This window comes from Callithrix jacchus, chromosome 12, assembly GCF_049354715.1.
Source record: "Callithrix jacchus isolate 240 chromosome 12, calJac240_pri, whole genome shotgun sequence".
In the NCBI taxonomy this organism is placed as follows: domain Eukaryota; kingdom Metazoa; phylum Chordata; class Mammalia; order Primates; family Cebidae; genus Callithrix; species Callithrix jacchus.
Genome location: NC_133513.1, coordinates 43624426 through 43646754, shown reverse-complemented (window position 1 = coordinate 43646754; position 22329 = coordinate 43624426). Strand labels below are relative to the sequence as shown.

The window sequence follows — 22329 nt, the reverse complement described above, 5'->3', positions numbered from 1 at the left end:
GGGAAGGCGCGGAGAACTAGAGGAAGCCACACTTTCAGACAAATTCTGGTCGCTCACGGAGCAGGAGATCCCCCAGTGGAGGAAACACACGGGTCGGCGCAGCGGTTCTGCCGGGACCTTGGCGCGGCAGCCCTCGGAGCAAAGTAAACAGGTTCGGAGGACCGGCCCGGGTCCCCAGAAGGACACCAGAGCCCGGCAGCGGCTGTGACGGCACCTCGGCGCGGGAGCGCTCGGAGCAGAGTAAACAGGACCGGTTCCCCTTCTGACCTAGGTTTGGAGCCCCGGGAAGGCAGAGTCGCCTACTACCCACACAAGAAGGAAGCCCGACAGGAGAATCCTGGGCAGAAAAGCACCATCAGTTTTAATGCCGCTGCTCTGGCCCTGGGAACTAACAACCTGGACGTCCACTCAAGAGACCTAATCTGAAAGTTGGTAATTTCAAAGACAACAGGAGGATAAATTTACAATGACGGGAAGAAACCAGCATAAAAATGCTGAGAATACTCAAAATCAGAAGGCCTCTCCCTCTAAAGATGATCACAGTTCCACATCAACAATGGAACAAGGCTTGATGGAGAACTAGCGCATCCCAATGACAGAATCACTCTTCAAGGAATGGACAATAAGAAACTTCGGTGAGTTAAAAGACCATGTTGTAGCCCAACGTAAAGAAACTAAGAACTTTGAAAAAAGGTTTGATGAAATCCTATTGAGAATAGACAACTTAGAGAGGAGTATGAGTGAATTAATGGAACTGAAGAATACAATACAGGAACTCCGAGAAGTATGCACAGGTTTAAACACTCGAATTGTTCAAGCAGAAGAAGGGATATCAGAGGTCAAAGTCCAACTTAATGAAATAAAACGTGAAGAAAAGATTAGAGAAAAAAGGATAAAAAGGAATGAGCAAAGTCTCCAAGAAATGTGGGACTATGTGAAAAGACCAAATTTACGTTTGATAGGTGTACCTGAATGCGACGGAGAGAATGAATCCAAGCTGGAAAATACTCTTCAGGATATTATTCAGGAAAATTTTCCTAAACTAGCAAAGCAGGTCAAAATTCAACCCCAGGTAATACAGAGAACACCACAAAGATATTCCTCAAGAAGAGCAACCCCAAGGCACATAATCCATAGATTCACCAGGGTTGAAACGAAGGAGAAAATACTAAGGGCAGCCAGAGAGAAAGGTCATGTTACCCACAAAGGCAAGCCTATCAGACTTACAGCAGATCTCTCAGCAGAAACTCTACAAGCCAGAAGAGAGTGGGGGCCAATATTCAACATTCTCAAAGAACAGAACCTTCAGCCCAGAATTTCATATCCAGCCAAACTAAGCTTCACAACTGAAGGAAAAATAAAATCTTTTATGAACAAGCAAGAACTCAGAGATTTTATTACCACCAGGCCTGCTTTACAAGAGCTTCTGAAAGAAGCATTACACACAGAAAGAAACAACCAGTATTAGCCTTTCTAAAAATACACCAAAAAGTCAAGAGCACCAACATAAAGAAGAATTTACACCAACGAATGGATAAAACAGCCAGTCAACATCAAATGGCAGCAACCCTAAATTTAAATTGACTAAATCCCCCAATCAAAAGACACAGCCAAAACCCAATGGCATTTTACATCCAGACCTGTTTCACATGCAAGGATACACAAAGACTCAAAACAAAGGGATGGAGAAAGATTTACCAGCCAAATGGAGAGCAAAAATAAATAATAAATAAATAAAAAGCAGGAGTTGCAATTCTCATATCGGAGAAAATAGATTTTAAAGCAACAAAGATATAGTGGTAAAAGGATCAATGCAACAACAAGAGCTAACGATCCTAACACCCACATACGAGACTTAGATTCAATGAGACAGAAAATTAATAAGGATATCAAGGACTCGAACTCAGATCCGGAACAAGTAAACTTAATAAATATTCATAGAGCTCTCCACTTCAAATACACAAAATATACATTCTTGTCAATACCACATCACACCTACCCATAAGTTTAAATGAAACATTGATTGGCCATTATTAATACTCATTTTTTTTTCAAAATAAAGCAATATTTCCATTTACTCTCCCTCTTTCTCTTCCTCTTTCTTCCTCTCCTTTACTTATTTTTTTTTCTTTCCTTCTCTCAAAAAAAAAAAGAAATCAACTTGTAAACCTCTAGATCCAGGTCGGCAATGTCTCTCTCATTGCTTGATTTCCTTCCTTCCCTTCCCTCCCTCCCTCCCTCCCTCCCCGCTTCCTCCCTTCCTTCCTTCCTTCCTTCATCCCTTCCTTCAAAAAAAAAAAAAAAATGGGAGGGATAGAAATAACATATGCATAAAGAAAAGTTTTAGATGTTTGCAGAAGTTACAGATACTTATGGTAGTATTGACATTGTTATTGTAAACTTGTGTTTGAATAAAACAAATGACTAATTGGATTCTAATTCAGTTATTCCTGGTGTCCTTAAGAACCAGGATTCCCAGTGTGGAAGAAAAGAGATACAGGTGTAATGAAGAAGTCCTCCATTTAAATTAGTTACATCAGTACAAATTCCAGTGTATTTTATCACATATGTAATTTATAGCTCCTCCATTGAAAAGACCTAGAAACAAAGATCAACCAAGAAATGAAGAAGATTCCTAGCATCTCAAACTAATAAGATGTCTTGTCATACCATATAACAAGGAAGCATTCAAACACTACTAGGGTCACATCTAAAGGACTCAAGAGTTAACCCAAAGAGGCTCTAGCTGCCCAAAAGATGGGACCATTTGTATGTCAGTAATGATAGTAACTGCAATGTATTGAAATCCATGTAGCACGTTTAAGTCCGCGGCGTCACGATGGTATATTTTTTTAACTAACTCATCATTTTGGGAGGATGACAGGTTAGCGATTCATTATCTTGAAAATTGATAAATAAATGCAAAGATAGAAGCATTTACCCTGCCTTTCCTCTGTGAATGGTTCCACTGGGAAACCAAATAGCAGATGAGAAAAAGAATCTCTTTATAAAATCAATGCAGATGATAAATTATATAACTAGAATATCACCGTTTTCATCCCCCAGGGAATTAATGAATGTAATCATTGGACATCATCTCTCCTCACATCTCAAAAAAGACCACCAGACATTATGTGCCTCCTGGAGTGCCTCCAGCACTACCCCACCTGGAGTCTCACCAAAAATCCTGAACCTGAATCTGATCAAGCCTTTGGATCCAGCTGTCAATTTGCAGGAAATGCCAAAAACAGGGAGATGTGTTGAACTGCACCGGGAGAAAATCAGTGAAATCCAGACTGGAATCTCTTCAGATTCTTCCAAGGATACATTGTAAGGAAAAGAAAGTGATGGAGAAAGAGCCTACAAATTAAAGAGACTTAAAAGATATTAACAAGGTTGGGCGGGGTGGCTCAGGCCTGTAATCCCAGCACTTCAGGAGGCTGAGGTGGGCAGATCACGAGGTCAGGAGATCAAAACCATCCTGGCTAAGACGGTGAAACCCCGTCTCTACTAAAAATACAAGAAATTAGCTGGGTGTGGTGGTGCGTGCTTGTAGGCCCAGTTACTTGGGAGGCTGAGGCAGGAGAATCGCTTGAACCCAGGAGGTGGAGGTTGTGGTGAGCTGAGGTCACACTACTGCACTCCAGCCTGGGTGACAGCGGGAGATTCCATCAAAAAAAAAAAATTAACAAAATGAGCAAGATTCTAGAGAGGCGAACTTGGGTGACAATTTTTTGTTGTTGTTATAGCACAACTTATATATTTCAAATGGACAAAAAGTTAGTATAATTTACAGTATCTTAAGATAAATTTTCTTTGAATGGGAGCTTCCTTTCCAGTACTTTGAGTTCTACAGGACATATCTAGAAAATTTACTACTGTGGAAATGAAGACTGCTTAAATCGAATGAGGGCGGGGAAGGGAAGGGCCTGTGGTGTTTCTTTTTGATTAATTCCTGTAACACTGTCCTGCAGGCGGCTGAGGGAGTTTCATATTTTCTTTAGACATCATTAGGCACCGAAGCTCTTGCAGGACAACTTTGATGCTATATGAATTCTGCCATTTTGCTAGCACTGATATGGCTCTTGGGTCCACGGCTCCATTAGAACTATTAACTCCATTCATATTAATTTTTGTTACAAATCTTACAAAGTAGGGTGCATCTGGGTATTTAGGTCCACATTCTATTTTAAGGCTGTATATTCGGTTTTCATAAATTGTTCTTAGAGGCCCAATTATCATCCCTGTCCATCTTGTGTCATGTCATGTCTTCGTCATCTTCTAGACCCCAGCTAACTGTGCCATCTCCTACTCCTTTCTGGCCTTCTTCCAGTTCTTCCAACAGTCGGAAGTTGCGAGGGACTTTTACTCCCGAGCCCGTGGTGGCTGCCATCATGCGTTGCTATCGCTTGAAGGCGGGCCCCTTCTTCGCCCCTCCGACAACAATTTTTTTAAACTAAGATAAGTAATTACTATGAAAGGCAGGATAGTGGCTACTTTGGCAAGGAAGGAGTCGAGTGAAATTGGAAAGGAGCACAAGAAGGTATTCTGGGGGAAAGTACTATTTATTGGCTTGGGTAGTGGTTACAAAGGTGTTCATTTTATAACAATCACAAAGCTTCATATTTCCGTGGCTTTCTGTATACTGGAGATTGGATTCAAACTCAGAACTTCTAAGGCCAGCGCCCAAGGCAGCAGACCGCAGAGGAAAGGCAGGCGCTCGGGCCTCCAGGCTGGGCGCGGACCGGAATGTATTCCGGACCCCGTGCAGGCGACGCCCCGCAGGGGGCGCTGCTGGCACACTGAGACCTCGTAGAGATGACAGCTTCCGGACCTAGCCCGGGACAAGCCCCAAAGCCTCTCTCACGTCCTACTCCGAGTGCGAGGGCGCGGGAGGAATGGACCCATCAGGAACCCGGCCGGCCTCCGCGCGATGAGCCCTAGGCGGCCGCGCAGCAGGGCAGTGGGCGCAGAGCTGGCAGTCAGCGACAACCCGCCGCTGTGGCCCTGCAGAGCTGCGCCATGCGGTCCTGGGCAAATCGGCTGACACGCGCGCTCGCCCCAGACGCACGGCAGAGGACAGGCAGAACGGGCCGGACTGGCAGCCCCGGCGCCGGGAGGCGGAGGCGGCGGGCGAGGGCCTTGGAGGCCTAAAATCCCGCGCGTCCCGGGGGAGACCTCCCGCCGGTGTCCGCGTGGCCCCGTCGCTCTCCAGGCCTCCTCTCGCCGCCGCCTCCGGGAAACCTCGGCCTCTCCCAAGCTTGCTTGAGCGCCCTCCTGACCTGGCTCTGGGCTCCGCCGCTGGTCGCGCGGGACTTGAGTCGGCCTTGGCTCCTCTCGCTCCTCCCACACCAGCACCTTCCAGACTGGAACGCCTGCCCCGCCCAGGGAGGATCACGGCCAGGGCGCTCCACCGCCCCTTCCATATCCTGGTCCCCGAGGCGGGCTACAGTCTGTGGTTTGGGGAAGAAGAGGTCGCGATTTGGAGCTGGTGGGCTCCTCTAGGGGAGAACAGGGAGTGGGAGACGCAACTCGGCCTGGTTTTCCGTCGCCCACCCACTTCTCGGGTTGGGAGACTGAGGCCGTAGGCATGACTAGGGCACCGCAGTGCCGGCGCCTCTGGAGACAGAGAGAGCGCCTGGAAGACGGCCACGGCGCTATGCGTCACTTGCCCACCTACTTACCAAGCAAATGACACCCGCAAACCCTGGCCCGGCGCCGCCCGCCTCAGGGTGCAGGGGAGAATAAAAAGGGCAGAAGACAGGAGAGGAACCTAAGGACGCGCCCGTCCCCCAACCCCCAGCCTCCTCTCAAGGTGGGCGGCGCGTCCCACCTGGGCCTCCGAGGCCACCGCTGGGTAAAGGGAGCTAAGCCGAGGCGGGGGCCCGGGCTGGCTGGGGTCCGCGACGCGGTTTCCTCCGCCATCCGGCCAGTGTCGAGACGCGCCCAGGTACAGGTGTTGGACTTGGGAGTCCACTAAGGGAAATCTCCGGCCCTCCCCACTGCTCAGTGCCAGGCCCGAGCTGGTCTCGAGGCAGAAGGGCCGGCCTCGGAGGCGGTTACAGCGTCGGGGCGGCCCGACAGGAGCGGAGAGCGCACCCGTGGCCCTGAGCGGCGAGGCGCCCTAGACAGCCCGTGGGCCTGGCCCGCGCGGGGCCCTCCCAACCCCGCCTGGACGTCCTCCTCACTCCGATCCTTTCCCTCTTTCTTGCCCTTGGAGCTCTGTCCTCAAGTCTCTTCTGTCCCTTTCCTCGAAGGACTCCTCTCCCTCCCAGGACTGGGACCGCGCTCCTGGGCGCCCCTTCCCCCGCAGCCCCGCAGACGCCCCGACCCAGCACTGGTGCCTCAGAGGCGCTGGGGAGAGGCCTGGACGTGAGTGACAGACTAGGTCCCTGCCATCTGGGGCTTCCATTCCGTGGGGGAGCAGCAGAAACTGGCGCGTCTACCTTTGCCAGCAGGAAGGAGTGCCGAGAGAACAAGGGAAGGGGTGGGAGGGCGTCGCCTACCGAGACGTAGGAAGGCCTCCTGCGCTCATCCGCCTCCGCCTTTGGAACACTGTGCTCAGTGTCATGTCATTTTACTGAAAAATATATATATATATATTTCAAAGAGAAAATATTCTCAAATAAACAATAATAACCCAGATGGAGGAGATCAGCAAAACATAAAACGTAGTACAATTTATTATAAAAGAGGTACAAATTTATTTCTATTTTCCAATGCCCAAGGAGACCCCAAATGGTTCTGAGGATACCTCAGAGAGGTGCCAGATTTGGGCGGCGATCAATGGGACTGCAGTTCAATGACTGCGGTTATTCTGGCTTAAAAAAAAAAAGTACCGGTCGGGCACAGTGGCTCACACCTATAATCCCAGCACTTTGGGAGGCGGAGGCGGGTGAGTCATGAGGTCAGGAGTTCGAGACCAGCCTGGCCAAGAGGTCGAAACCCTGTCTCTACTAAAAATACAAAAATCAGCCGGGCACAGTGGCAGGTGCCTGTAATCCCAGCTACTCAGGAGGCTGAGGCAAGAGAATCGTTTGAACCCGGGGGGCAGAGTTTGCAGTGAGCAGAGATCATGTCACTGCACTCCAGCCTGGGCAACAGAGACTCCATCTCAAAAAAAAAAGTATTTGATGGGCCGGGCGCGGTGGCTCACGCCTGTAATCCCAGCACTTTGGGAGGCCGAGGCGGGTGGATCACGAGGTCAAGAGATCGAGACCATCCTGGTCAACATGCTGAAACCCCGTCTATACTAAAAATACAAAAAATTAGCTGGGCATGGTGGCGCGTGCCTGTAATCCCAGCTACTCAGGAGGCTGAGGCAGGAGAATTGCCTGAACCCAGGAGGTGGAGGTTGCGGTGAGCCGAGATCGCGCCATTGCACTCCAGCCTGAGTAACAAGAAAGTAACTCCATCTCAAAAAAAAAAAAAAAAAGTACTTGATGTATTGTTGGGGAAACTGAGTATATATGCAAATACATAAACATCTGGTAAGGAAAGCTGAAGACAAAAGGAATGGGCATTGTCCTGGAGGTTTATTATTGTTTATTTGAGAATCTGAGAACTGGGGGTGCCTGTTCAGCCCAGGGCCCCTTTAAGGAAAGCGTATGGGCTGAGCTTTCATAGACTGGAAGGAACAGGAATCCGCAGAGAGCCCCAGGGCTGGCAGGGGCTTCTGAAGAAAGGAGGGAGAGCAGTGGCAGAAGGAGGTGTTTGGGGCAGCAGGGGAAGCATAGGCAGAGGGCATGGGCGTTGGCATGTCAGCCCCATGACAGGGAATCCTAGGGCTAGTCACCACAGCTGAGATGTGTTCTGATGTCCCTGAGTCTCCATCCCTAAGGGACCTGAGAGGATAATCCTCCATGCAGCCTGAGAGGACTTCATAGAATACAGTGCAGAGGCAAAGGCTGGTGCAGAGAGCAACACAGCAGGGCCCAAAGCAGGACAGTTTCCTTGCAGGCTGGGTTGCCTGTAGCCAAGAGGAGACATAACTCTGAGAGGCAGTGAGACTGAATCACATGGGTCCTTGAATGCCAGGATGAGATGGTCAGACTTCCTGAGGGCGCTGGCAGCTGAGGCCGGGTGATCCACAGGGTAGGGGCGGTTTTGGAGCTGGGCTGCAAAAAGCCACATTTGTGGCTGGGGAAGGTGATTTTCCTAAAGGCAAACCAGAGACTGGTTTGGCAAGAGCAAGAGAAACCTAGTACTGCAGGAGAAGGACCTGAATATGGTGATGGGGATGGAAAAGCAGAGGTCAATGGAACAGATGCCATGCAAGCCAGTGCCAGGGGATATGGATGTGGCTCCTTTAATCATGTGGAAAAGCCCATTCAGGCTACCTGGAGGAAGGGGGAGATTCCTTAAGGGCAGAGAAGAAGCCGAGCCAGGCCTTATGGAAACGAGGCTGAGATCTGGGAATCATTAACATTGGAGAAAGCTCCTCTCTTCATGTATGTGGGTCTCTCCTTTCTGTGACTCTACCCTGTCCTCTGTGACTCTAGTGCCCTGTGACTTCTTCCTGCACTGGTCTTCCACTGCCCTGGAGCCAATTCTGACCTCTCATCTCTGTGAACTGGAAGCTCCTGTGTTCCACACTTCTGCTCATAGTTAAGGGTCTTGACATGGAAATAATTGGCCAGCATTAGGCCATGTGTACACCAGGTCACGTGTCCACTCTTGGGTGAAGTCACCCAAGGCTGCCCCTTCCTGAGCTATGGCAAAGCAGATTAGTTCAGAAGTTGACTGACAGGTCTGGTAGAGATGCCAAAGAGAAGCAATCAAAGACAGCAGCAGGGACAACTCATTCTTACTAGAAACCACTGGTGCATTTCACTGAAAGAAAAACATGAACTCAGGCAATTGGTAAACTTCAACACCAGGTATTTATTTATTTACTGAGATGGAGTCTTACTGTGTCACCCAGGTTGGAGTGTAGTGTCTCTGTCTTGGCTCACTGTAACATCCACGCAGGTTGGAGTGTAGTGTCTCCCGGTTCAAGGGATTCTCCTGCCTCAGCCTCTTAAGTAGCTGGGACTACAGGTATGTGCCACCATGCCCGGCTAATTTTTTTATTTTTAGTTGAGTCAGGGTTTGATCACGTTAGCTAGGCTGGTCTCGAACTCCTGACCTCAGGTGATCCACCAGCCTCAGTTTCCCAAAGTGCAGGGATTACAGACATGAGCCACCTCAACTGGCCGGGAATTTTTTAAAAATCAACATCAGGCAGCCGGGTGCAGTGACTCATGCCTATAATCTCAGTACTTTGGGAAGCCAAGGCAGGTGACCACTTGAGGCCAGGAGTTCAAGACCAGCCTGGCCAACATGGTGAAACCCCATCTCTACCAAAAATACAAAAATTAGCTGGGCATGGTGGCGAGCATCTATAGTCCCAGCTACTTGGAACCCTGAGACAGGAGAATCACTTGAACCCAGGAGGTGAAGGTTGCAGTGACCTGAGATAGCACCACTGCACTCCAGTCTGGGAAAAATCAACATCAGGCAATATTCTCAATGAAAAATGTCAAAACTATTTTTAAAACAGAAGTACGTGTAGGATGACCTCTATCATTCTCTCTATTCAGTATTATACTGGCAATCCTAGCCAGCACAGTAAGAGAAGAAAAAGAAAATGGATGTGTAAAAAAGTGGAAAGGCAGAAATAAAACTCATTATGCAGGTAATAATCATATCTAATAGAAAACCAAAGAAATCTGTAGACAATTTATTATACTAATAAGAGCTTATATAAAAACCAATTGCATTTTTATACAACAGCAGTTAGAAAGCACAATCTTTTAAATGTTATGTATAATTTTTAAAATAATACTGGCCAGGTGCGGTGGCTCATGCCTATAATCCCAGCACTTTGGGAGGCCAAGGTGGGTGGATCACTAGGTCAAGAGATTGAGACCATCCTGATCAACATGGTGAAACCCAGTCTCTACTAAACATACAAAAAACAGCTGGGCATGGTGGCGCAGCCTGTAGTCCCAGCTACTCGGGAGGCTGAGGTAGGAAAATTGCCTGAACCCAGGAGGCAGAGGTTGTGGTGAGCCGAGATCGTGCCATTGCACTCCAGCCTGGGTAACAAAAGCGAAACTCCGTTTAAAAAAATAATAATAAAATAATACTATTTTCTCTAGGAACAAAAAAAAAATTCAAGGTATCTAGGAAAAAATCTTATGAAAGATGTGTAAGGAAAAAAATTTTAAACTTTATTATAATATATGAAGGACATAAATAAATACAAGAGTATAATGTGTTTTTAGAAAACTCAATACTGAATGAGGTCAATTTTTCCCAAGTTGATTTCTAGAATCTATGTAATTCTAAACAAAAACCCCAACAGGGTCATATTTGAGGGATTTGACAAGCAGATGCTGAAACTTATCTGGAGGCTGGTGCGGTGGCTCATGTCTGTAATCCTAGCACTTTGGGAGGCTGAGGAAGGTAAATCATTCGAGGTCAAAAGTTTGAGACCAGCCTGGCCAACATGGTGAAACCCCCATCTTTACTAAAAATATAAAAATTAGCGAGGCATGGTGGCATATATCCCAGCTACTTAGGAGGGAGGCTGAGGCAAGAGAATCCCTTGAATCTGTGAGGCAAAGGTTGCAGTAAGGCTAGATCATGCCACTGCACTTCAGCCTGGGAGACACAGCAAAACTTGAAAGAAAGAAAGAGAGAGCCTGGCGCGGTAGCTCATGCTTGTAATCCCAGCACTTTGGGAGGCCGAGGAGGGCGGATCATGAGGTCAAGAGATAGAGACCATCCTGGCCAACATGGAGAAACCCCATCTCTACTAAAAATACAAAAATTAGCCGGGCGTGGTGGTGTGTGCCGGTAGTCCCAGCTACTCTGGAGGCTGAGGCAGGAGAATTCCTCAAATCCGGGCGGCAGAGGTTGCAGTGAGCCGAGATTGCTCCACTGCACTCCAGCCTGGCACCTGGCGACAAGGCAAGACTCTGTCTCAAAAAAAAAAAAAAAGGGCCAGGCATGGTGGCTCAAGCCTATAATCCCAGCACTTTGGGAGGCCGAGGCGGGAGGATCACGAGGTCAAGAGATCGAGACCATCCTGGTCAACATGCTGAAACCCCGTCTCTACTAAAAATACAAAAAATTAGCTGGGCATGGTGGTGCGTGCCTGTAATCCCAGCTACTCAGGAGGCTGAGGCAGAAGAATTGCCTGAACCCAGGAGGCGGAGGTTGCGGTGAGCCGAGATCACGCCATTGCACTCCAGCCTGGGTAACAAGAGAGAAACTCCGACTCAAAAAAAAAAAAAGAAAGAAAGAAAGAGAGGAAGAGATGGGGAGGAGGGAGGGAAGGAGAAAGGAAGGAAGGAGGAAGAAAGGGAGGGAAGGAAATGGAGAAATTTCTCTGGAAAAGCAAAGGCCCAAGAAGAGTCAAGTAGCCGTGACACAGGTAGGAGGAGGAAGATAAAAGACCTGATTTACCGGGTGAGTATTTATAATGAAGCTACTGTAACAGAGTGTGGTATTGGCAGAAGGATACATAATAGACTAATGGAACAGGATAGAGAACAAAGAAACAGTCTCAGAAGAATATAAAACTTGATATCCAACAAAGGTGATTTTGAATACTATATTAGTTCCCTATTGCTACTGCAACAAATTACCGCCAATGTAGTTACTCAAAGCAATACACATTTATTACCAGGCAGTTCTGGCGGCCAGAATTCTAATATGTGTCTGCAGGCCTGTGTTCCTTTTGGAGGCTCAAGGGAAGAATTCTTTTTCAGCTTCTAGAGCCAGCCTACATTCCTTGGCTTGTGGACCCTTTCTCCATTTTTATTTTATTTTATTTATTTATTTATTTTTGAGATGGAGTTTCTCTCTTGTTACCCAGGCTGGAGTGCAATAGAGCGATCTCAGCTCACCGTAAACTCCGCCTCCTGGGTTCAGGCAATTCTCCTGCCTCAGCCTCCTGAGTAGCTGGAATTACAGGCACGCGCCACCATGCCCAACTAATTTTTTATATTTTTAGTAGAGACGGGGTTTCACCATGTTGACGAGGATGGTCTCGATCTGTTGACCTCATGATCCACCCGCCTCGGCCTCCCAAAGTGCTGGGATTACAGGCGTGAGCCACTGCGCCCAGCCCCCTTTCTCCATTTTTAACGTGCGTTACTTCAACCCCTGAGCTGCTTCTGTCTTTACATCTCTCTGATTCTAACTCCTCCAATGAGGACCTTCTGATTATACAGCGATCATCGCATAATCCAAGATAATCTCGCGTTCTTGAGATCCTTAACTTAATCATACCTGCAAATTCCTTTTCTCCTTACAAGATAACACATTCGGGGCCGGGCGTGGTGGCTCACGCCTGTAATCCCAGCACTTTGGGAGGCCGAGGCGGGTAGTTCACGAGGTCAAGAGATCGAGACCATCCTGGTCAACATGGTGAAACCTGTCTCTACTAAAACTACAAAACATTAGCTCGGCACGGTGGCGCGTGCCTGTAATCCCAGCTACTCAGGAGGCTGAGGCGGGAGAATTGCCTGAACCCAAGAGGCGGAGGTTGTGGTGAGCCGAGATCTCGCCATTGCACTCCAGCCTGGGTAACAAGAGCAAAACTCCGTCTCAAAAAAAAAAAAAAAAGATAAAACATTCACAGTTGTATGTGGACATCCATGGGGAGCCATTGTTTGGCCTACCACAAAGACCAACAAGGAAAGGACAGAAATGGTGCTGGGACAATTGATTGTTCATATGGAAAAAAACAAAATTGATATTTGTAACACAAAAATAATTCCAAAAAGATCACTTAAATGTGAAAATCAAAGTTTAATACTTTTAGAAACTACTATAGGAAAATGTCTTTAACAAGTTTGGTAGAGAATGATTTATTAACTAATATATTAAAAGTTGGAATCATAAAAGAAAAGATTAGGCCGGGTACGATGGCTCACACCTGTAATCCTAGCACTTTGGGAGGCCAAGGCAGGTAGATCATTTGAGCCCTGGAATTCATGATCAACCTGGGCAACATGGCGAAACATCATCTCTACAAAAACAAAAAACATTAGCCAGGCATGTTGGTGCAGACCTGCATACCTGTAGTCCCAACTACTCAGGAGGCTAAGGTGGGAGAATTGCTTGAGCTTGGAAAACAGAGATTGCAGTAAATCCAGATCATGGCACTTCACTCTAGCCTGGGTGACAGAGTGAGACCCTGTCTCAAGAAAAGAAAAAAAAAAATCTTCCAGAACATGAAGGTACATTTCATCATCATTTTATAAGAAAAAAAGAAAAGGCCAGGCACGGTGGCTCATGCCTGTAATCCCAGCACTTTGGGAGGTCAAGGCAGGTGGATTACCTGAGATCAGGAGTTCCAGACCAGTCTGACCAACAGGGTGAAACCTCATCTTTTTTTAAAAAAAAGGAAAGCTTAATAAATCCAACTGCATTAAAACTTAAAAGTTTCATAAAAGACACTGTAAAGAAAGTGAAAAGTCAAGGCACAAACTAGAAGAATATATTCACAACATACATAATCAACAAGGAAATCATATTCAAAATACATAAATATAAAAATCAATAAGAGGCCGGGTGTGGTGGCTCCTGCCTGTTATCCCAGCACTTTGGGAAGCCGAGACAGGCAGCTCACTTGAGGTCAGAAGTTTGAAATATTTACCCACCTGGCTAACATGGTGAAACCCTGTCTCTACTAAAAATACAAAAATTACCTGGGTGTGGTGTCTGGAGCCTATAGTCTCAGCTACTCAGTAAGCTAAGACATGAGAATCTCTTGAACCCAGAAGATGGAAGTTGCAGTAAGCCGAGATCGTGCCATTGCACTCCAGCCTGGGCAACAGAATGATACTCTGTCTCAAAAAAAAAAAAAAAGAGATGGAGATCATCCTGGTCAACAAGGTGAAACCCTGTCTCTACTAAAAATACAAAAATTAGCTGGGCACGGTGATGCACGCCTGTAGTCCCAGCTACTCGGGAGGCTGAGGCAGGAGAATTGTTTGAACCCAGGAGGTGGAGGTTGTGGTGAGCCAAGATCGTGCCATTGCACTCCAGTCTAGGTAACAACAGCGAAACTCCATCTCAAAATATATATATATATATGAAAAAGATAAACAACGCAATAGAAAAATGGACCAAAGACCAATGGTCTGGAAATATGCTCAACCTCATCAGTAATCAGGAAAATGGAAATAAAGATAACACTTGAGATGCTATTTTATGTCCAGTAAATTAGCAAAAGATTTAAAATCCGATTGTTCAAAGTGTTGGTGGAAAGATAGCGCAGTAGGGATGCCTTTAGCTGCACATGGGAGTATAAATTGGCACAATCGCTTTGGAAAACAAGTTGGCCATATTTTAAACTGAATATGCACGTATCCTATAGCTAGATATTTCACTCTTAGGTATCTATCTAGAGAAACTCTTATACATATGCATGAGGAGATATTTACAAAACAGATCATAACAGAATTCTTTGAAATTAAAAGTCTTGGGAGGGCCAGGCACAGTGGCTCACAACTGTAATCCCAGCACTTTGGGAGGCCAAGGTGGGCGGATCACTTGAGGCCAAGAGTTTGAGGCCAGCCTGGCCAAGATGGTGAAATCCCATCTTTACTAAAAGTACAAAAATTAGCCAGGCATGGTGGTGGACACCTGTAGTCCCAGCTACTTGGGAGGCTGAGGCATGAGAATCATTTGAACCTGGGAGGTGGAGGTTGCAGTGAGCCAAGACTGCAGCACTGCACTCCAGCCTGAGCAACAGAGTAAGACTCTGTCTCAAAAAAAAAAAATTCTGAGAACATTCCATATTTCCATGGATGGGCTACTGCATAGATAAACTGTGGAAATTTCATGTAATGAAATATTATCTAGCTGTGGAGATGAATGACCTACAGCTACATGTAACAATAAAGATAAATCTCAGAAACATAAAAGTGAGTGGGGGAAAAAAAAAGAAATCTTTCAGAAGACAGCACATTATAAGTTACTATTTTTATACATCTCAAAAACAGGCAAAACCAAGCAATATGTTGTTTAGAGATCCTGATAGTCCATTTTGTGCTGCTGTAACAGTATCTGAGGTTGGATTATTTATAAAGAACAGGAACTTATTTCTCACAGTTCTAGAGGCTGGGAAAGCCAGGATCAAGGCACCAGCAGGTTTGGTCTCTGGCTCCAAGATGGCACCTTGCTGTGTCTTCCAGAGAGGAGAGACGCTGCATCCTCACATGGCAGAAGGTAGAAGCGGACAAACCCACTCCTGCTAGCCGTGTGTGTGTGTGTGTGTGTGTGTGTGTGTGTGTGTGTGTAATAGAGTTTTGCTCTTGTTGCCCAGCCTCAGCTTCCTGAGTACCTGGGATTACAAGTATGTACCACCACCCCGGCTAATTTTGTATTTTGTATTTTTAGTAGAGACAGGGTATCTCCACGTTGGTCAGGCTGGTCTTCAAACTCCCAACCTCGGGTGATCCGCCCACGTAGGCCTCCCAAACTGCTGGGATTACAGGCATGAGCCACCATGCCCGGCCTGCTAGTCCTTTTTATAGCAGTGTTAATTCAGTCATGAGGACAAAGCCCATATGACCTAAACACCTCCCATTAGGCCCTACCTCACATATTTTGGGGGACACATTTAGACCATAGCAGAGATATATTTATGTTAGCTTATATTGTTTTTAAAAGCATGAAAATGATAAACACAAAATATATGGTGGTAGCCACCTCTGAAGAGTAGAGAGGAAGGCAGGGGTTGGCATAAGGGAGAGGCATGCTGCTCCAGAGGCTCACATTCCAGAGCTGAAGTTGGGGCAGGCTCACAGTATTCACTGTATTATCATTATAACTTTACATATGTACGTTATATTATTTTAAAGGTAAATCTTGGTTCGTTAATACTAAGTACTTGGCTGGGCTTGGTGGCTCACGCCTGTAATCCCAGAACTTTGGGAGGCTGAGGTGGGAGGATCACGAGGTCAAGAGATCGAGACCATCCTGGCCAACATGGTGAAACCCCGTCTGTACTAAAAATACAAAAATTAGCTGGGCGTGGTGGTGCGCGCATGTAACCAGCTACTCAGGAAGCTGAAGCAGGAGAATTGCTTGAACCTGGGAGGCAGAGGTTGCAGTGAGCCAAGATCGTGCCACTGCACTCCAGCCTGGCGCCTGGCAACGGAACGAGACTCTGTCTCAATAAAAAAAAAAAATACCAAGTACTTACGTTAAGAAAAATACGTTGTTATTAAGCAAGTGACTGGGAGAACATGTTCTCAACACATATATCTGACAAAATATTAATATGCAAAATATATTTTAAAACACCTATATAGCAATTACAAAACAACTCAATTAGAAAATGAGCAAATGGCTTGAACAAACCACTTCATAAAAAAGATAGCCAAATGACCAATAAGTGCATGAAAAAGGGCTCAACCTCATCACTCATAGGGGCAATATACATGAAAACCATCATGAGATGCCACCACATACCAGACAGGATGGCTAAAATGTAAAAGTCTGACAATATTAAGTGGTGGCAAATGGAGCAGCTAGAAATTATTAATTGTCAGAAGGAGAGTATTCCGTGTTTCTATTTTAGAAAACAGTTAAACATACGCTTAACTCTATGACCCAGCAATTCCATTCCTAAATATTTACCCAAAAGAAATTAGTGTATATATCTATAAAGGGCATGCATGCAACTGTTCATGACAGACTTATTTGTAATAGTCCCACAGAAGAAACAATCTAGAACATAAATCTGTAAAAGACATACACAAAAGTGTTCATGATAGCTTTATTCACAATAGCCCCAAACTGTAAGCAAACTAAATGTTTACCAACAAGGTAAATAAATTGTGGTATATTTATACAATTAAAAAGAAGAAACGGCCGGGCACGGTGGCTCACGCCTATAATCCCAGCACGTTGGGAGGCCGAGGCGGGTGGATCGTGAGGTCAAGAGATCGAGACCATCCTGGTCAACAAGGTGAAACCCCGTCTCTACTAAAAATACAAAAATTAGCTGGGCATGGTGGTGCGCGCCTGTAGTCCCAGCTACTCGGGAGGCTGAGGCAGGAGAATTGCTTGAACCCAGGAGGCGGAGGTTGCAGTGAGCCGAGATGGTGCTATTGCACTCCAGTCTGGGTAACAACAGTGAAAATCCATCTCAAAAAAAAAAAAAAAGAAGAAGAAGAAGAAACTACTAATACAATAACATGCATGAATCTCCAACATTATGTTGATCAAAAGAAGTCAGACACATACATGCTGTATGGTTCTCTAGAGATGACATTCTAGAACAGGTGAATTAATTGATGATCGTAGAAGTTGGAGTCGTGGTTGCCTCTTGGTGGGGAAAGGTCTTGCCTGAGAAGAAACATGAAGGAAACCTCTGGGTTGATGGAAATGTTCCAGATATTGATCTGAGTGCTGGTTACGTTGTGTATACACATGAAAAATGTTATCGAGTTCTACAGTTAGGACTCGCAAATTCTAATATATATATATACATATATATATATATATTTTTAAGTCCCCTACTTCTCTCTTTCAAGCAGATTTCCCCTCCTCACCATGCCCTGTATAAGAATTCTGGACTCCTTGACATTTGGCCTCAGGAAAGCCACTTGAATCACAGAGAACAAATATAGCAAAGACACTAATATTATCAGGAGTATAAAATGACTCACAGAGCCAGGTGCAGTGGCTCACACCTGTAATCCCAGCACTTTGGGAGACCAAGGCTGGTGGATCACTTGAGGTCAGGAGTTCAAGACCAACCTGGACAACATGGTGAAACCCCATCTCTACTAAAAATACAAAATTAGCCAAACGTGGTGGTACATATCTATAATCTCAGGTACTTGGGAGGCTAAGGCAGAATTGCTTGAACCCAGGAGGCAGAGGTTGCAGTGAGCTAACGCCACGTCACTTCAGCCTGGGCAAGAAGAGCAAAATGCCATTCCAAAACAAAACTGCTCACAGGATAAACAAGAAACCAGGAGGCACAGTTGAGAGGAATGTATTTTGCTGATGGAATGCAGATAAGTAGAACAGGAAAGCTGACTGCCTCATGAATTCATTTGTTTATTCCATAAACACTACTTGAACTTCGACCACATGCAGACATCAAGCCAGCTTCTCCTCTAAGGATCAGGCCATCTGACTGATCCCTCAGAAACCAGAACTGGCTTTATCTTCCCCTTCATGTTGACTCAGTTTCTCTCTGCTCCTGCCTTAGCCTCTCGTCCTTTCTTCTGTGGACCTTTTCCATCTCATGAGTTTAGCTGACTTGAATTTGACCATGGCCTATGAATCTGTGAACCCTTCATTTTGGCTCTTCCTCATAAGTATCTGTGTCAGTCAGCTATAGCTGTGTAACAAAGTACACCCAAACTTGGTTGCTCAAAACAGCATTTGTCACTCCACTCATTCTGTGGAGTTTGGCAGGGCTCAGTGGGCACAGCTTATCCTCCACATGGTGTCCTGGAGTGGTTCAACCAGGGCTGGGGGATCCAACACACCTTCCTCCCTGTGTGGGCCTTGAGATAGCTGTTATCTGTCAGCTCTCTCTGACTCTTCTGCCTTCTTCTCAATAACAGCTCATTAAGAATTACCTGAACACAGCCTCTCCTTTCCCACTGAGCTCTTGTAAAACTTTCAGATAGTGGCTACCACTGTCCCTACAACAAACACAGACAGGTGCTAAACCACGATGCTAAGTTCGGCACCAGCATGAGGAGTCCTCTGTGTTTCTAAGAACCAGGCTTCGTGAAATGCACAGAGATGGTGTGCAGCCTATGATTGGGAGACTAAGGCTGGGCTAAAAATATTTTATTGTCATTGTTAAGAAAGGGGGAAAAAAACCTATCTTGGGTAACCCCAGGTTAGACGAATAAATCAGCTGCTTCTCTTCACACTGTTTCCCACTCCACCCAGCTTCTTCCTGGATTTTCCATTCAGGCTAAATCTTCATAAATCCAAAGCCTCCGTGCGAACGGAGGTGGAGCAAAACAGAAATAAATGTCAAAGACTGCACAGACAGCATGCATCAGCCTCTGACCCAGCAGATTATTTCAGGAAACACCCACAGTGCTCAGACAGGAAATTCTGTACACTTCAGATCTGAGAGCTCACAGATGCAGGGAGCATTGCTGTTACAGCCCAGACTTGAAGAATTGAGATAAAGCATGAATTGGACCCTTCTCTGCTTGCTGTGATCCTTGACTTCTGTAGGTCACAGTTTCCACCGCTGTAAAAGAGATGTGGCAATGAATGAGACACTGCACATAAGCCACCTAGTAGGTGTTCAATAGATGTTGGCTTCCACTTGGACCATGGAGAAACCCAGCCCTGCAGTTGCTCCATGCCCCAAGTAGAAAGCTGGCCTTGTCCGACCACTTCATCAACTGTCGTGAAGCCAGGCCTGGCCAGGCATCATGGCTCATCCCTGTAATCCCAACACTTTGGGAGGCCAGAGCAGGAGGGTCACTTGAGCCAAGGGGTTCAAGACCAGCCTGGGCAACATAGCAAGACCCCATCTCCACAAAAAATAAATACTAGTTGGATGTGGTGGTGCACGCCTGTAGTTTCAGCTACTCAGGAGGCTGAGGTGGGAGCATCGCTTGAGTCCAGGAAGGCTGAGGCTGCCGTGAGCTGTGATCACACCACTGCACTCCAGACTCTGTCTCAAAAAAAAAGAAAGAAAAAAGAAAAGAAATCAGCTTATTGTGGGCCATCCACAGCTGGCACTGTTTCTTGTAAAGGGGTGGTCCTTTTTTCTCCCATGCTGGGCTGTACACACCTGTGGCTCACCCTTAGTACATTATATTACCATAGTCATCATTTGACCAGATAGAATAAGATTTTATTAAAATGCCATTATGTTAATATGCTGTGTATGAGACACCTACATGCTCTGCTATAAACAATTCATACATATATTTCCAGGCAATGCCCAAAGTAAACCTCTGTTGTATTTTTTAATGTCACATTGCCTTGAAAATCAGGTAAGAGTTCTCCTGATCATAGTTTTGAAAAAGAAAATCAGGTAAGAGTTTGTCTGTTCACACATGATGAACTCTTAAACCATAGACCTGGAAACCCAAAACGGGAACATAAACTCTCCTGGAAGTATCTAGCAATTGAAGACAGGCCCAGCATGGTGGCTCACACCTGTCATCCCAGAACTTTGGGAGGCAGAGGCAAGTGGATCACTTGAGGTCAGGAGTTTGAGACCAGCCTGACCAACATGGAGAAACGCTGTCTCTACTTAAAATGTAAAAATTAGCCGGCCATGATGGTGGGTGCCTGTAATCCCAGCTACTCAAGGGGCTGAGGCATGAGAATCGCTTGAACCCAGGAGGCAGAGGTTGCAGTGAACCAATATCTCCCCACTGCACTCCAGCTTAGGTGACAAAGCTAGACTCCATCTCTAGATAAATAAATAAATTGAAGACTGCAGGCACATTCTAGGTGCTCAGTAAATGTTCACAGTTAATATTAAAAACATTCCTCGGGCCGAGGGTCGTGGTTCACGACTGTAATCCCTGCACTTTGGGAGGCTGAGGCAGGTGGATCACGAGGTCAGGAGTTTGAGACCAGCCTAACCAACATGGTAAAACCCCATCTCTACTAAAAATACAAAAATTAGCCAGGCATGGTGGCACACACCTGTAATCCCAGCTACTCAGGAGGCTGAGGCCAGAGAATAACTTGAACCCAGGAGGTGGAGGTTGCAGTGAGCCAAGATCATGTCACTGCACTCTAGCCTGGGCAACAGAGTAAGACTGTGTCTCAAAAAAAAAAAAAAAAAATTCCTCAGAACATCATCCTGGGCTGCAGAGGCATGATCAGACAGTCGTTGGAACAGTAACAGGTGCTGAAGTAAGATGGTTTGCTTTACTCCATTTTCTTTTTTTTTTTCTTTTTTTTTTTTTTTTTTGAGACGGAGATTCGCTCTTGTTACCCAGGCTGGAGTGCAATGGTGCGATCTCGGCTCACCGCAACCTCCGCCTCCTGGGTTCAGGCAATTCTCCTGCCTCAGCCTCCTGAGTAGCTGGGATTACAGGCACGCGCCACCATGCCCAGCTAATTTTTAGTATTTTTTTTAGTAGAGACGGGGTTTCACCATGTTGACCAGGATGGTCTCGATCTCTTGACCTCATGATCCACCGGCCTCGGCCTCCCAAAGTGCTGGGATTACAGGCTTGAGCCACCGCGCCCGGCTGCTTTACTCCATTTTCATTTCTCATGTGTCTGGGTTCTCTGTGTCACTCTTCCAACCCTAAAAATAAATGCTGTATTTAACATTAGTCCACTTAAACTATTTCTGTCTGGACATGGTGGATTGTACAGTAATTCATGCTTACCATTTCACAAACCTCTCAATGATCCAAAGGTTAAATGCAGGATGTGGTTGCGGCAGGCTCTGGCATATATATAGCGCATGTTCAGTGCCGGCAAGCTATTTTTATGAAAGCTGTGCTTAAATTTTCACCTTGGATGACAGCCACATAAAACAGAAGTTAGAGTCGCAATGTGTGCTTATATAATATTTGGTTTGTCTTGTTTTATTTTCCATGGGGTGCTGCATAAGTAGAGTACTGACAACTACAGTACTGTAACCCTGAAAATTTATTTTTTATTATTTCAGTTTAGTCACCAAAAATTATTTCATGTATCACATGGCCAATCATGCAAAAATTCATGCTTAAGTGCCTCAGAAACTTTTCCATGGTCGAAAGGTTCAACTCAGGATGTGGTTTCCACCCCAAAGCCAGTCACAGCTGCCACTCACTTTTCTTTTCTTTTTTCTTTTTTTTTAAGAATTAAGGTCTCTTTCTGTCACCCAGGCTGTAGTGCAGTGGCGCAATCATGGCTCACTGCAACCTCAACCTCCTGGGCTCAAGCAATCCCCCTTCTTCAGCCTCCCAAATAGCTGGGACTACAGGCTCTTGCCACAATGCCTGATTAAATCCTTTTCAACTTATTTTTTGTAGAGTTTTTGTAGGGTTTTGCTAGCCTACCCAGGCTTGTCTCGAACTCCTGGCCTCAAGTGCTCCTCCTGCCTCAGCCACTCTAGATTCCGGAATTTCAGACATGAGCCACTGCACCTGGCCCCTCACTTTCCTTTTATAGCTTGAGTTTTATCTCTATCAAAGTAATAGGTGTGCATTCTTCAAAAATCAAACCTTTTATGGTGAAAAGGCTTATAATTAAAAATAATAGTCTCCTAGCCCTGCAGATTGTCATTGGCCTCTGTTCCCGGGAAGCACCCACTTCCAGCCCTGGCACCTGCTTTTTTCTGACGGTTACTTTAATCTCTCTCTCTCTCTC

General features: G+C 45.9%; 1 long non-coding RNA gene and 1 pseudogene across 1 annotated transcript; both read right to left on the bottom strand.

The window, feature by feature from the left end:
• Positions 1–3833: 3833 nt before the first annotated feature.
• Positions 3834–4400, bottom strand: LOC100895095 (ubiquitin-conjugating enzyme E2 variant 1 pseudogene; annotated as a pseudogene).
• Positions 4401–4549: 149 nt separating this feature from the next.
• On the bottom strand, positions 4550–6477 carry LOC144578649 (uncharacterized). Its single transcript, XR_013524858.1, has 2 exons — positions 5834–6477; positions 4550–5453 (listed from the first exon to the last, which is right to left on the bottom strand). It is a non-coding gene; the product is annotated as an uncharacterized LOC144578649 (long non-coding RNA).
• Between the last annotated feature and the right edge of the window lie 15852 nt (positions 6478–22329).